We start from the raw sequence: 14,391 nt of genomic DNA on the forward strand, positions 1-14,391 counted from the left end.
GCTTAGGAGCATAGCCTTGATTGTATTGGACAAAAGGCTTTTGCTGGCCTTGGTTCCCTTGGACTGCAGATGGGTAGACTTGGTCTTGAGGATTTGCAACATTGGGGTTACGGTATGAGAGATTTGGGTTCAGTTTATAGTTGTTGTACCCTTTATTGTAACCTCCTTGATCGTTGATGTAGTTCACATCCTCTAGCTGAGCACTCTCCCCATCTTGTTGTTGAAACTGGTCTTCCTCTGAGATGGCGTGGACATGCTGCTGCTGAGCTTGTCCAATTTTTCATTTAGTGCTTTCATGTTGCTCTTGTACTTGGCATCATCCTCTACAGAAGAGCGTATAGTGCGATCATACTCCTCATTGTAATGCCCATCTGGTTAAGCTAAGTTCTCCACTAGATCCCAACCGTCATCGGCATCGTTGTTGAAGAAGTTACCATTGCTAGCGGTGTCCAGCAATATCCGTATCTTAGGGACCACACCTCGATAGAGTGTACTTAGCAACGAAGCATTGTTGAAACCTTGATGAGGGCATCTACTCGTGTATCCCTTGAAACATTCCCAAGGTTCACTGAACATCTAATTGCTTTTTTAAACAAAGCTGAAAATATCATTACGCAGCCTTGCGGTTCTGGAGTTGGAGAAGAATTTGGCTAGAAATGCCTTTCTGCATGCTTCCCAAGTGGTGATGGACTCCTTGGGAATTGATTTCTCCCAGATGTGTGCTTTGTCTCCCAAAGAAAATGGGAAAAGTCGGAGCTTGAATCCATCTTCACTGACTCTTAGGCTACAAAGCCTATCAAACTCATCTAGATGATCCAATGGGTCCTCCATTGGCAGGCCATGAAACTTGTTGCTCTGAATCATCTGGATGAGACTACTCTTGATCTCAAAGTTGTTGTTTTGAATAGCAGGTGGCACAATGCCATTACTTTGAGTGTCAGTAGATGGAGCATCTCCTGCTCCTATGTTGGTCCTCTCTTGAGGAGCTGGTGGACCATTCTGATTATTCATGACCTCTTCAATTGTAGTTGGTTGTGGTTGTTGGAATTGTTGTTGACGGAGTAGCCTAGGTCTGTCGATGTTGTCGATGAAAGGAATCAAGTGTTGGCTACCCTTGGATCGTGTTTGCATGCACAATCAGTTAACCGATTGAGTACACGAAGGTCTTCCCGATCTAGGTGATCGAGTGACGGGTCGGGTGGGTAGTCGAATTGTACCAATCTTCGAACCTTCTATTTTTCTTTAATCTCTTGGGAACTAACCCTATTGATCTCGAGTTTAGCTTCATCTTTTTTCAAGGATTCACCAATGGCTCCTAAAATGAAAACTTACCAAAAGAAGGGGACAAGATCAACCTCCGCTGCAGCTAGAACCGGAGATGACGGTGTGGATGCTCGCGATGCCCAGGGAGGAGGAAACGTTTCGCATTCCCAACTGTTGAGTGGACGTTTCCAATCCCCCACCCAATGTTCAACCCGATCAGTCACCAGAGGAGACGCTCGAGCAGCCGATCGGGTAGATAGCCGTGTTCGCTCTCCTAGCCCATTAGAGGTTGCAATGCGCCGATCTCCTTGACGTAGGGACCTGTCTACGTCCAAGAGAACCGTCACCGACCCATTGGAGGTCGATTTAGATGTAGATGGAGGAGAACCAGAGGAGATCCAAACCTCCAGCCTCTGAAAAGACCAGCCTCTGAAAAGGCTAAGAAGGTAGCTGAGAGAGCGGCGGAAGAAGAAGATCGAGACACAGAGGAAGAGAGCCATGAATGAGAGGAGTAGCAGAGAGAACACACCCGATTGGCATCGAGGAGGCTGAAGCAAAAAGAGGTAGAGACTCCGACTAAGCTTTTCAAAGTCGTCCGCAAGATGAGCTTTGTTGGTACCCGCTACCCACACCGCGAAACGATGAAACAGTTGGGAATTGCATGAGATGTCGAGTTTGTCTTCGACATGTGCCACCTGGGACAGATGATGTAGACCAACCTCGAAGCTTATGAGGAGGAGACGGTTCACTTCCTTTCCACGTTGCGGTTACAGTACTTTGAAGACCACCCGACCCTACTACCCGATGGGGGATCGGGTTCATCACCTTCTCCGTGCGCAACAAGGAATACCGACTCACCTACAAGGAGATGGAGGAGCTGTATGGATTCAAGGCTGGGAGTGGAGAAAACATGAATGTAAACAAAGAAGTGATGAAATACCTATTGCTGACAATAGGAGATAAGCTTCCTTACAAGTCAACAAGCTCCAAATCTGCTCAAATAAGGAGCCTGTTTTGAGGTATTTTCACAAGTCCCTAGCCTGCAATCTATTTGCTAGGAAAGAAACTGGGAATGTGAATGATCATGAGCTCCAACTGCTAGACATTTCCTTGTGTGGAGTATTAGATAATGCTAGGGATGGTAGACCGCTAGTAGAGGATGTTGCAGATACAAGTTTGGTCTTTGTCTTGCTTGAATACTTGCTCATGGTAACTCTAAACTCGGGTTAGCACTCCATTTTTACCAATCTTTTCGTTTAACTCGATTCATTTGTCCTACCCATGAACCCAAACCTTTCTTTCAAACCTTGTTGTGAATTGTTGAGTGAGGCCTCTTTCATTGTGCTATAGGTTGTGAAACCTTGAGAGTATTGAGAACGACAAAGAACTGCCTCTTGATTTAGCTAAGTTAGAATTTGAACTAGCTAATAGATTCAGTTTTTAAAGATAGGTGGATAGAATGTTTATTTGGGGTTGGGTTGTGGAATAAAAAAAAAAAGAAGAGAAAGTCCCTAAGGTTAGAATCAATTAGCTCTAAGTCTCTAAATAAAAAAAAATAAAAAAAGATCTTGCTATAGTCTCCTAGAAAGAAAAATATATATATATTCATATTAGGAGTTTAGCAAAGAGAGGAAAATATATAAAAAAAAGAGAGAGCTAGAAGTTTTAAAGTTTAAACCTTAGGGAGCAAAACAAAAAGAGTTAAAATCAAGGATGTGGGTAGTTTAATTCTAGGGGGGTTTGAGTAAAAAAAAAAGAGAGAGAAAATGAATGAGAAAAGGGTAAATCATCAAGAGTTAAGCTTTGTATGCCCAAATTGTTCACAATTTTAGATAGTTTTGAGAGAAAACCACCCAAAGAATTTGTTTGAAACCACCTTACTAAAAAGCCTTACCCTTGAAACCGATTGAGCTTGAGTCACCTTCCCTTTGCAAGAATTTGCCAAACACTTAATTAAATGTGAAAGAGATGTTCTCTATCTTCAGTTGGAGGTTGAACTAGATCGATGCATGGTAATAAGCATAGAAAAATATTTGTAAATATGTTGATTGATCTTAGCACCATTAAACTATCTTTAAGGACTATAGCTTGAATCCTTCGCTAAGCATATGAAGGTTATGAGTCCCCGCTTTCAAACCGCAACCTCTTAGTTCCTTGCTTGAGGACTAGCAAGATTTAAGTTTGGGGGTCTGATAATTCTCTAATTTACATGTTTTCAGCATCCTTTTTTGTCCATATTTTGCATTGTTCATACCCTTAACTTAGCATTTTTAGGTCATTGAATGTAGGAATTCACTTTTAGACCATTTAGGGTGTTGCATTTTTGCATTTGCATGTTTTGGATGAAAACAGGTGCTAAAGAGCCAAACATGGGGAAAAACAAGGACAAACCCGAGCATGTACCCGAAGGAGCCATCGAGCTGGAAGAACAAGTCCAAACGCCAACACGATCGAGGAGGATCCAAGAGCATGAAGAACAACCCGAAGATCCACCCGAGGAGTAACCCAACTTCACCCTCGTGTACCCCATCGAGTAGACCATCGGGCAGGTATGGGAAGCTAGGTCAAAAGGGTTTCCATATATAAACCCCCTCCTCTCCTAGCTCCCGGTCTGTTGACAGCATTAAGAATACCAACCTAGGAGAGGAGGGGGTTTATATATGGAAACCCTTTTGACCTAGCTTCCCAGACCTGCCCGATGGTCTACTCGATGGGGTACACGAGGATGAAGTTAGGTTACTCCTCGGGTGGATCTTCGGGTTGTTCTTCATGCTCTTGGATCCTCCTCGATCGTGTTGGGGTTCGGACTTGTTCTTCCAGCTCGATGGCTCCTTCGGGTACATGTTCGAGTTTATCCTTGTTTTCCCCCATTTTAGGCTCTTTAGCACCTAGTTTCATCCAAAACATGCAAATGCAAAAATGCAACACCCTAAATGGTCTAAAAGTGAATTCCTACTGTTAATGACCTAAAATTGCTAAGTTAAGGGTATGAACAATGCAAAATATGGACAAAAAATGATGCTAAAAACGTGTAAATTAGAGAGTTATCAGTAAACACAGACTACACTAAGCAATAACAAGAACTAAACAAATGCAATGAAACATGAATAGAACAGAATGTAAATCAAGCAGAATGTAAATTGAATAAACCCAAGAAGAGCTCGATCAAGCACTCGACCGTGTGTGTGGTCGAGTGACTAGGTCGAGTGGAACAATACGAAGAACATAAGCAATTTTTAACAACTTAAATAGATTAAAATGCAATGAAATAGGTTAATATGCAATAACAAACAATCAAATAACAAAGTAGGCTCCTAGGGATGGATTCATGGGCTGGTGTTCAAGATGTGGCTATCTAAACTGGTCAACAAACCTCAATCAAACATGAGCTATCTCTAGACAATGATCTTAAAGGCTTACTAATCCACTCTCATGACAGAAGTAATTAAGTTTAGTAACATCCTAAACCAACTCTCATTGGTGAAACCATACTAAACATGCTTTAAAGAACCAGACCATTATTTGGCAAATATCACCTTAGACATCTAATCTTTTAGGCTAAGCATGATGATCTATAGTATTAGCTTTATCTAACAACCTAAACATTGGTATGATGCAAGGAAGCTTAGGATCTGTTCTTACCCTCTCAGATATAAGAATAGCTTAGAGCTCACCTAATCTAAAAGAGATGTATTATCAAATAAGCTTGACCAATCCAAACAACCACAACCCTAAACCAGCCTAATCCATCCCTAGAGTCCTAACTCACTACTCAGATGAACAAGACATGATAATGATAAACTCAAACCAAGAAATTAATGAAACTAACATGATATGATAGATAAAAGAGAGATCTTTAACTTTATATAAATAAGAAAAAGATTCTCAATACCCAGAAATACAAAGTATGAAAATCTGGGAAAAAGCAAGAGCAAAAGTGCTAAATGATGATGAACGATGCTAAAAACCCATAAGGGGTAAAAACTAGGTTTTTGGTGGCTGCTGATGTGTTTTCTGACCTATTCTCCCTTATGGGCGGCTATGGGGTACAATAGATATTTATAGGATAAGAAGGAAGCCCTAAATTAGCTAACAGACAAAATAGAGAGGCGGCTTGATATGCACCATGCACGGTCGAGTGGCTATGGTCGAGTGGTTTTTCTTCTATTTCTTCAATGGTTGAGTCCCTTAGCAGCACACGATCGAGTGTCTTCGGGTGTGGTAGTCGAGTGGCCTCTAAACCTTGTTTTCTTCTTGTTTCAGCCTCTGTCTGGTTCAATGGTTGCACTCTACTTCTATTCAGCTCTTTTCCATGCTCATTGGGGTCAAAATCACCTGTTTAAACATGAAACAATGCCAATGCAATGCAAATCCTACTCTAATGCACAAATAGAGCCTAAACTACATAAAAGTGATAAAACTAGCTAGTAAACCATGTAAAAGATGTAAATAAACTATGGTGAAACATGGTCAATGAAACTGACTCTTTTTGTGGGTGGTGAATGAATGATGTATGGAATGATGACTTATGAATGAATGGATGTCAGGGTGTTTCAATTCCCCTTATGCAATTGTAGTATAAGAGGTGTCAATCCAATCTGAGTGTTTGTGAACAATCAAGATGTGCATATGAGTCTAAGTCAAGCGAGATGTAAAGGTTGTTTGTCACTAACAATCCTATAATGAAAATGCAAAGTGCAGAAAGCAAACTACAAGAACTAAGAACTAAATGCAAATGAAACAGAATGATTATAATAGCAAGAACATAAATAGAAACTATGTTAATGAAGAACTAATGCAAGACAAGTAATGAACAGAAAGCTAAATGAATGCAACAGAAATAAAACAGGAATTAAACAGGACAATCACAAATCATAAACACAAGTTCTGGGGACGAACTCGAGCAGCACTCGACCGAGTGTAGGTCGAGTACAAGGTCAAGCTAGACTAAACGTGAAAACAAAGCAACACAATAAAAACAGAGCAATGCAAAAACGAATCAAACAACAAGCAAGCAATGATATTTAGACTAAGATATTAATAAACAAAGAAGGCCTTGAGGAGGGATTCATGGGCTGAACTAATCATTGTGGTTATCTAACTTGGTCAACAAATCTCAAGCCAACTTTGAGCTAATCTCTAGACATACTATTCTAAAACATGTTTAATCCACTCTCATGGCAAGAAACAATCAAACCTATGCATTTCTAGACTTGTTCTCACAAAGTAAAGAATCTACACAAGCAGGCATTAAGAAATACATCTCAAACCAAACAAGACCTCTAATCTCTTAGCAAGCCTAATGGTAAGCTCTAGATCTAGCCTTATCTATGCTCCTTAAACATTGGTGTGATGCTAAGATGCTTGAAATCAAACCCTACCTTCTCAGATATAGGATCAGCATTAAGAACATCTAGCCTAGAAGAGATCTACAACAATCAAGCTTGACCAAATCATATAAACCACAAGATCAACCCAACCTAACCCATCCTCAAGGTCCTAAGCAAACTACTCACAAGAACACATGGTGAAATAAGTCAAAAACCCAGAAAATATTGAAACTTTCATTATTAGAAAGATGAAACAGAGATCTACAATATTGATGAAGAAATGAAACTCGAAATCTTAATATCTTGAAAGTTATGAAACCAACAAAATACAAGAATCTAGTCTTTCTTTCTTAAACAAGTACAAAATCTAAAAATAAAAGAAAGTGCAAAAGGAATAAATCTAAAAAAGGTAAAAACTAGGTTTTAGACTCTCTAAAAAGCTGGACTCTTTGGTGGCTGCAGGTACAAGGGCCTTATATAGGAGATGAGGTGGAAGCCCTAAAAATACAAAAAGTCAAAGCAGTCAACGGCTCGGTCAACTCGACCAGTGCTCGGTCGAGTGGCTGGTCGAGCTGGCTTCTCTCGTGCATTCTCCACTCGGTCGAGTCCTTCTCAGCACACGGTCGAGTGTGCGGTCGAGTTGGACTCTGGACCTTGATTCTTCAGCCTTAACTCTCTTGTTTTCTCCTCATGATTGCTTCAATTCTCCTCAGCATTGCTTCCATGCTCCTTAAGCTCCAAAATCACCTGTTTATGCATGAAAAGATGCAAATGCAATGCAACTATACTCTAATGCATGATTAGTCCTAAAGCTACACAATAATGGCCTAAATGGATAGCAAAAGATGCAAAAGTTTTGAATAAACTAAGGGAAAACAAGGTAAAATATATGAACATCAACACCCCCAAACTTAGTCTTTGCTTGCCCTCAAGCAAATAATCAAGACAAAAGAAGGTAGGTGAGGTTGAAAGTGGGATCTCAGCTCCTAAAGCTTGCAAATAGACTATCTAGAATCAATGTCCAAGTTACTAGTACTATGATGCAAGTTGAATGAGCTATACTTAAAGACTTTAGACAAGCATATCACAACCTTTATTGATTTGAGCCTTAGACATCCACATGCATTCAAATCAACCATTTCCTTTAACATTCATTAATCAAGAACATGAATCAATTCTATGCAATGCTTAAACTCATTTGGCTTGGAAATAAAGGCTTTGAGACAATGATGGTCTCTTTTTAGAGTAGGGCTTATCAATACCAAGGTTCTCTCATGAAAATGGATTGAGCTTTAGAAGAATGCTAAAGGTAAGAACACCTAGACACATACAAGAATAAAACCTTGTCTACCCAAAGGCTCCCAAAGTGTTTTATCCTAGCAATCTAAACCCAAATGATCCTAGTTCTACCCTTTAACTTCTTCTTTTCTTTTTCACCCTTTTCTCTTTTGGTTTTCAAGTCTTAGGAGATGTTTCTTATTTGATCTTTCTAGTGGGATGGGGGATTCTTACTTATTTGCTATAGTTCTCTTTTCTTCTTATTCTTAAGACATATAAGCATTTTGCTAGACTTTCCTTTTCTTTCTTTTCTTTTCTTTAATTAGAACCATTCTCAACATTTTTTACTTCCCATCCTTTCACTAGACTTTTACTTAAACACATTCTCCTCTTAAAGACTCTACCCTCTTTTCTTTCTCTTTTTCCTCTTTTCTTTTCATAACAGCCAAGTCCCAAACCCAACAAGTGAAACACCTAGTCCTATCTAGTTTGAAAAATGCAAACTAGAACTACACAAAGCTTTACTCTTGTCAGTTCAAACCTAACACTTTCTACCAAGCTCAATCCCAAAAATAGGCCTCACACACATAAGAATAAACATGGCTTGAAAGAAGGTTTGGTTTAGGGGTAGGGGAACTGATTATTAATGAGGAAATCAGCTACTTGGATCAACAAGAGTGGTAAAAAGGAAGAAGATGATCCAAATATGTATATGGTATCCATGAGTTTAAAGCAATGCACACATTGATAATTGAAAGTCAATATTAGGTTCTTATAAATAGGAAATGGTTTCAAATCTCAACATGCTTCAATTTAGACCAAATGCAATGTAGGAATTCAAGGCTTGGTTCAATCTTATGCTTCTAACCACTCAACTAGCATCAAAGTACTATTAACTTGGGCATTGATCCTAGTCTAGTGAATAAACAAGCTAACAAGGGAATACTCATCATAGATCCCTAATGCAAATACTATACAATCCTACATGAAACATGCTAAACAAGATGCTATTATGCAATGCAAACTACATGGACACTCTTTTTTTTATAAAGAATTTTGCAAAAAAATTTCAAATTTTTAGGGTTTTTCTATGCCTTAGATGCTATGCAAGTATTAACATGATGATGCTAAAAATTTGAAATAAGAAAACAAAACACAACATCAAATGCTATCTCAAACCCTCCCCCAAACTTAAATCACACAGTCCTCTGTGTGAAAGAAATTTGATTGAGGATGCAAGATTAAAAACAAATCACAAAACACAATATGAAATGCAATGATATTGACAAGTGAAGGTGATAGTGGTACCTTAGGGATTGTGGAAGTAGTTGTCCAAATCCTCTTGCATGTTGTCATAGGAGTAGTTGGGGTCTTGCTGATGACTTGGAGGTGGAGATTGGGGTAGCTCGACGATGGGAATCGACCAGGACTCGGTCGAGTACGTGCTCGAGTGGGGGGGTCGAGCTGGACCACGAGTGTCAAAATTCTGACCTTGCTGCTGGTAGAACTGCTGGTAGAACTGCTGGTAGAGTGCTGGATCCATGAAGTACTGGGGTGGGATGGGAGGGTAACCTGGATATCCTGGATAAGCAGCTGGAGGTGGGAAGCCATATTTTGATCTGGGCTGGAACTCGGCCGAGTGCATCTGGGATGCTCGGTCGAGTGGGTGCTTGAGTGACCCGGTCGAGTGCCTTGAAGATTGTTGTTCTCGGGTACTTGAGCTCCTCTTCCTCTGATTTGGCTCATACATTGAAGCCCTAACTGGTTCCACAGGGTTCCCAACTCTAGAAAGTGCTCTAGTTGAGCTACTCCTCCTCAAAGGGCTTGGTGGTGTAGGTGAAGAATTCCCACTCTTCAACTCAGCTATCTCCTTCTTTAAGCCCTTGATAGACTTAGCCATGTTGGTCACCTTCTTCTTCAGCTTATCAAACCTCTTCCCATGCCATTTGTTCCATTTTTGCAAAAGAGTTAATCTCTTGGTAGTCTCCCTCACTCCTCTACTATCTCTTGGGTTGAGCTCATAATCCTCAAAGTAAAATTGCTCCTCCCCATCAGCCATTTGTGCATTCCCAGCTTCCTCAACTCTAGGTTGAACTATCCCATCAAACAAATGCTCCTCAGCTGGCCAAAAGTCAATGTTGGCTCCTTCTTGAATGGTGGGGAGCTCTTGGTTAGGCAAAATCAGTTGCTTTTTCCCAAGTGTTGGAAGCTCAAAGTTGAAAATGTGATTCCCTTGATGCATCTCCTTGGCTAGGATGAGAGTAGAGGTGAGGTAGCTAGAGTCAATCCATCTTGGTGAAACCCTTTCTCCTCTAAGTGGAACCTTAGCAGCTTGTAGGATTGGAGTAATGATGCCTCCAATGGTTAGTGCTCCTCTTGATCCTTTATTCTCCAGCTTGCCTACCCAACTTCTCAATTGAATCATGTGGTCAATGAGTACCATTGCTAGGTCAGTCTCCACAGTGCTCCCAAGAATGATTGTACCATTTCTTGCTTGAAAAATGATTCCATTGAGTGCCAAGTCAATCATCTTTAGTTCCCCCTCATTGATATTCCCAGTTTCCTTCCTAGCAAAGAAGGTGTTGGCAAGAGCCTTGTGGAAGTACCTTAGGACTGGGCTCCTTATCTTTGAGCTTTTGGAATTGGAGGATGAGTAGAATTTGTTGTCCCCAATGGTTTTCCACACATCATAGAGCTCTTCTCTTGGAATCATCAAACTCCTATTGCTCCCAACCTCAAATCCAAACACATTTGCTATCTTCTTCATTGAAAGATCATACCTCTTCCCCTTGATTGTGAAAGCAATATGACCAGCTCCAAACTCATCATCCTTCCTTGCATATGTGTGCAGCTTGACTGTGGCTAGAAACTCACAACTTTTTTCTTTATACCCTTCCATGCAAAGCCCCATGAACTTGGTTAGGTTGCTCTTCTCAAAAAGGTACTCCACATCTTTATCAATGGCTAGCTTCTCCATGGTCTCCTTGTGTGGATACCTAGTTCCCAGGAACTCCATTCTCATGAAGGCTTCATAAAGTTGCCTCTTTGTCAATCCACAAGATTCTGCATCTCCATCATCCTATCCCTCTTCTTCTTCACCTTCTTCTTCACTCTCACTCTCAACCTCCTCTTGTTCAATCTCAACTGCTGGCCTCTTCCCTTTGGCCTTGTTTCTCCTCATGAAATCACTAAGAGTTGGCTCCCTTTCTTCTTCACTTTCAGTCCTCTCAGGATCTTCCTCAACTGACTCTCTCCTTGGACACGGCATCTGGCTCGACCGACTGCTCGAACGGCCACTCGGTCGAGTGCATGATCGAGTGGGGCGTCGAGTGGCTCTTCCAGCTTCTCCTCTTGATTCAAGGCTAGCATCATGACGTTCCATGGAGTTTGCAGCGGTTTGTTGAGACTTCCTAGTGATCCTTGAAGACATTTTTCAAAAAGAACTGAAGGGAATAGACTCAAAGCTCAAAGTTAGTATGTTAGTGACCCAAAAACTTGAAAGAACTAAGCTTGAGCAAAGGATGAACTTTGAGAGAGATTTTAAAACTTGAATTTAGTTGTTTTGAGCAAATGAGAGAGTATGAGAGGTATAATCTCGTGCAAGCTCTATATAAAGAAGGTAAGGGGACAAGGAGACAAGGGTGGAGCGTCCATACCATTAAAATTCGAATTGGGAATCTTTGACTTGCTTTTCGCTGCCACTCGACCCCACACTCGACCAGCACGTGCTCGAGCTCCCTTGACCAAAGTTTGAAAATTCAAAATTTTCTTCTTGTTCTTCCCTCCACTCGATCGTTCTAGAGAATTGATGATCAAATGGGCTTTAGTTAACTTCCAACTCGGTCGAGTACCTCTCGTGGGCTGGTCGAGTGGGCTTGCGAACCTCCTTCTCCAAGTCCTAATCTCTCCTTACCCAACTACATTTTCACTAAAAGGCCTGTCCAAAACAAACATAAAAGAAAACACATCAAAACTACAAGGAAAATAAACTTTATTTACAAAGGATACCTTAGGGACTTCCTCCCTAGTGAGCTTGTTTAAAGTCACTAAGCTTGACTTTGGTGTCCTTTTTAGACTTGGTTTAGATACCAAGGAGGTGATGAAATCCTCCCTGGAACCTCTTGATCACTGTGAAGTTGATCCTTGATCACCTCACCCTTAACACACAAACCATATTTCTTCTTGATTTTGAGCCTTGGTCTTGCTTTCCTTAAAGACCTCTTGTTCAGCTTAACTTGGAGATCTTCAACCATACTAGTCAACTCTTGAATTGACCTCTTAAGCTTTTCCACATAATCATCTTGAAAGGAGAGCTTAGCCTTTGGAGTTGCTTCACCACTTAAGCCTTCTTGACCTCCTTTGTCCTTGATAGTAAAAGGTTGATCATTGATGGAGGGCAGATTGGTTGGGTTATAGATGTCAAATTTCATGGTTACATCTTCAGCAATGTTCAAGGTCACAAGACCCTCTTTGACATCAATAACTGCTCCAACAGTGGCTAAGAATGGCCTTCCAAGAATGATTGGATCTTCAAGTTCCTTGTCCATCTCCAACACCACAAAATCAGTGTGAACCCTTGCCTTCCCTATCTTGACTGGGACATTCTCCAACTTTCCAACTACCTCCTTGTTTGACCCATCAGCTAGGCATATATGAAGGTTGGTGGATTTGAAATCAGTTCTCCCAAGCTTTTGTGCTATGGAGTATGGCATCACACTAGTTGAGGCTCCCAAATCACAAAGGCATTGGTTGTAGTGAAGGTAACTGATTGTGCAAGGTAGATAGAATGGTCCTGGATCCTCAAGCTTGATTGGAATGATAACTCCTCCAAGGTCCTCAAGATCCTTCTCATCTTGAGCTTCAGCCCTCTTCTTTGACAAATCAAGCAAAAAATCTTTGTAGAGAGGATATGGATCATACTGTTCCAAGGCAGGTCCTCTCTCTTCTTCTTAGTAAGCAATGGTGATCTCTTGTATGGCCAACACTTCTTCTTTCTCAATCACAACCACTTCCTTCAAAGCCTTTTCTTCCTCTTGTTGCTTAGCCATCATCTCCTTTCTCTCAATGATTTCCCTAAGCTCCTTAATCTTTTGTGCTTTGAAACATCCTGGGAATGGAAGAGGTGGCTTGTAAGCAGAAGGAACGTACTTAGCAGGCTTGGCAGCTTCTGAGTCTGCAACTCGATCGACCACTCGAGCATGCACTCGGTCGAGTGGCTGTTCGAGTACCTGGTCGAGTGCAATAGCGGACTCCAGTTGCTTTGCACAAACGTCACTTGGGGCTTCAGTAACTAATGAATTCCCCCAAACTTGGACTTCACTGTCCTCAGTGACTTCCTCATCAGAGATATGAATGGCTTTTGCAGTGAACTCCCTTGGATTTTGAACAGCTTTTCCAGGGAGTTGGTTGGGTTTAGGAGCTGAAGTAGAGGCAATGTTACTCTCCATATACTTCACTCTGGAGTTGAGACCCTCAAACTTCATGTTCAAATCATTGTACTGTGATGTGAGCCTTTGATTCAATTCAGCAAACTGTTTGGCTTCCTCAATCTTGCCTTGTGTTTGCCCAATCAACAACTGTTGCATCATGGCTCTTAAGTCTTGTTCCTGGCCTTGGTTAGTCTGAAACCCTGGTGGAGGACACAATTGGGGCTGGAACACTTGTTGCTGCTGCTTGGGTGCATAGTTGTGCTGTTGTTGAGGCTGAGGAGGTGGATAGACTTGGTCTTGAGGGTTGGCTACATTGGTGCTCCTATAAGAGAGGTTGTTCTGCTTGAATCATCCACCTTGGTTGTAGCCTTTGTATCCTCCTCCTTGGTTTTGCATATAACACAACTCAGCAAACTCCCTATCTCCTTCCTGGACTGGAGCTTCTTCTTCACCAATGAAGTGAATGGTTTTTGACTTGCTTAGGAGAATCTTGTCAAGCTTCTCATTGACCATCTTTAAATCCTGCTTGTATTTGTCCTCCTGATCAGTGGAGGAGCCCCTTATGGTCCTATCATAATCCTCATTATAATTGCCATCAGATTGAGCAAGATTCTCAACTAATTCCCATCCTTCTTCCACATTCTTGTTGAGGAAGTTTCCATTACAGGTTGTATCAAGAAGCATCCTGATCTTGGGAATTACTCCTCTATACAAGGTGCTAAGGAGTGACTCATTGCTGAAGCCATGGTGAGGACACAGAGTCTGGAATCCTTTAAACCTCTCCCAAGCTTCACAAAAGCTCTCATTATTCCTTTGAGCAAACCCAGAAATTTCATTCCTCAATCTAGCAGTCCTTGCATTGGAGAAAAACTTGGCCAGAAAAGCTTTCTTGCATGCATCCCATGTGGTTATAGCTCCAGTAGGAAGAGTCTTCTCCCATAGATGAGCTTTGTCTCCAAGGGAAAATGGGAATAGCCTAAACTTGAAGCCATCTTCACTTACTCCATTGATTTTTGTGAGTCCACATATTATGTCAAACTCATCAAGGTGATCTAGAGGATCCTCCATTGGCAATCCATGAAATTTGTTGG

At 41.2% G+C, this 14,391-nt stretch overlaps 2 non-coding genes across 2 annotated transcripts; both read left to right on the plus strand.

Annotated features, from left to right (window-relative positions):
* Window positions 1-514: 514 nt before the first annotated feature.
* Window positions 515-621, plus strand: LOC147942348 (small nucleolar RNA R71). The gene has a single exon (XR_015560577.1). It is a non-coding gene; the product is annotated as a small nucleolar RNA R71 (small nucleolar RNA).
* A 13,418-nt stretch (window positions 622-14,039) lies between these two features.
* Window positions 14,040-14,146, plus strand: LOC147942349 (small nucleolar RNA R71). Its single transcript, XR_015560537.1, has one exon. It is a non-coding gene; the product is annotated as a small nucleolar RNA R71 (small nucleolar RNA).
* The last annotated feature ends 245 nt before the right edge of the window (window positions 14,147-14,391 follow it).

Source organism: Camelina sativa, chromosome 6, assembly GCF_030686135.1.
Source record: "Camelina sativa cultivar CO46 ecotype springtype chromosome 6, ASM3068613v1".
In the NCBI taxonomy this organism is placed as follows: domain Eukaryota; kingdom Viridiplantae; phylum Streptophyta; class Magnoliopsida; order Brassicales; family Brassicaceae; genus Camelina; species Camelina sativa.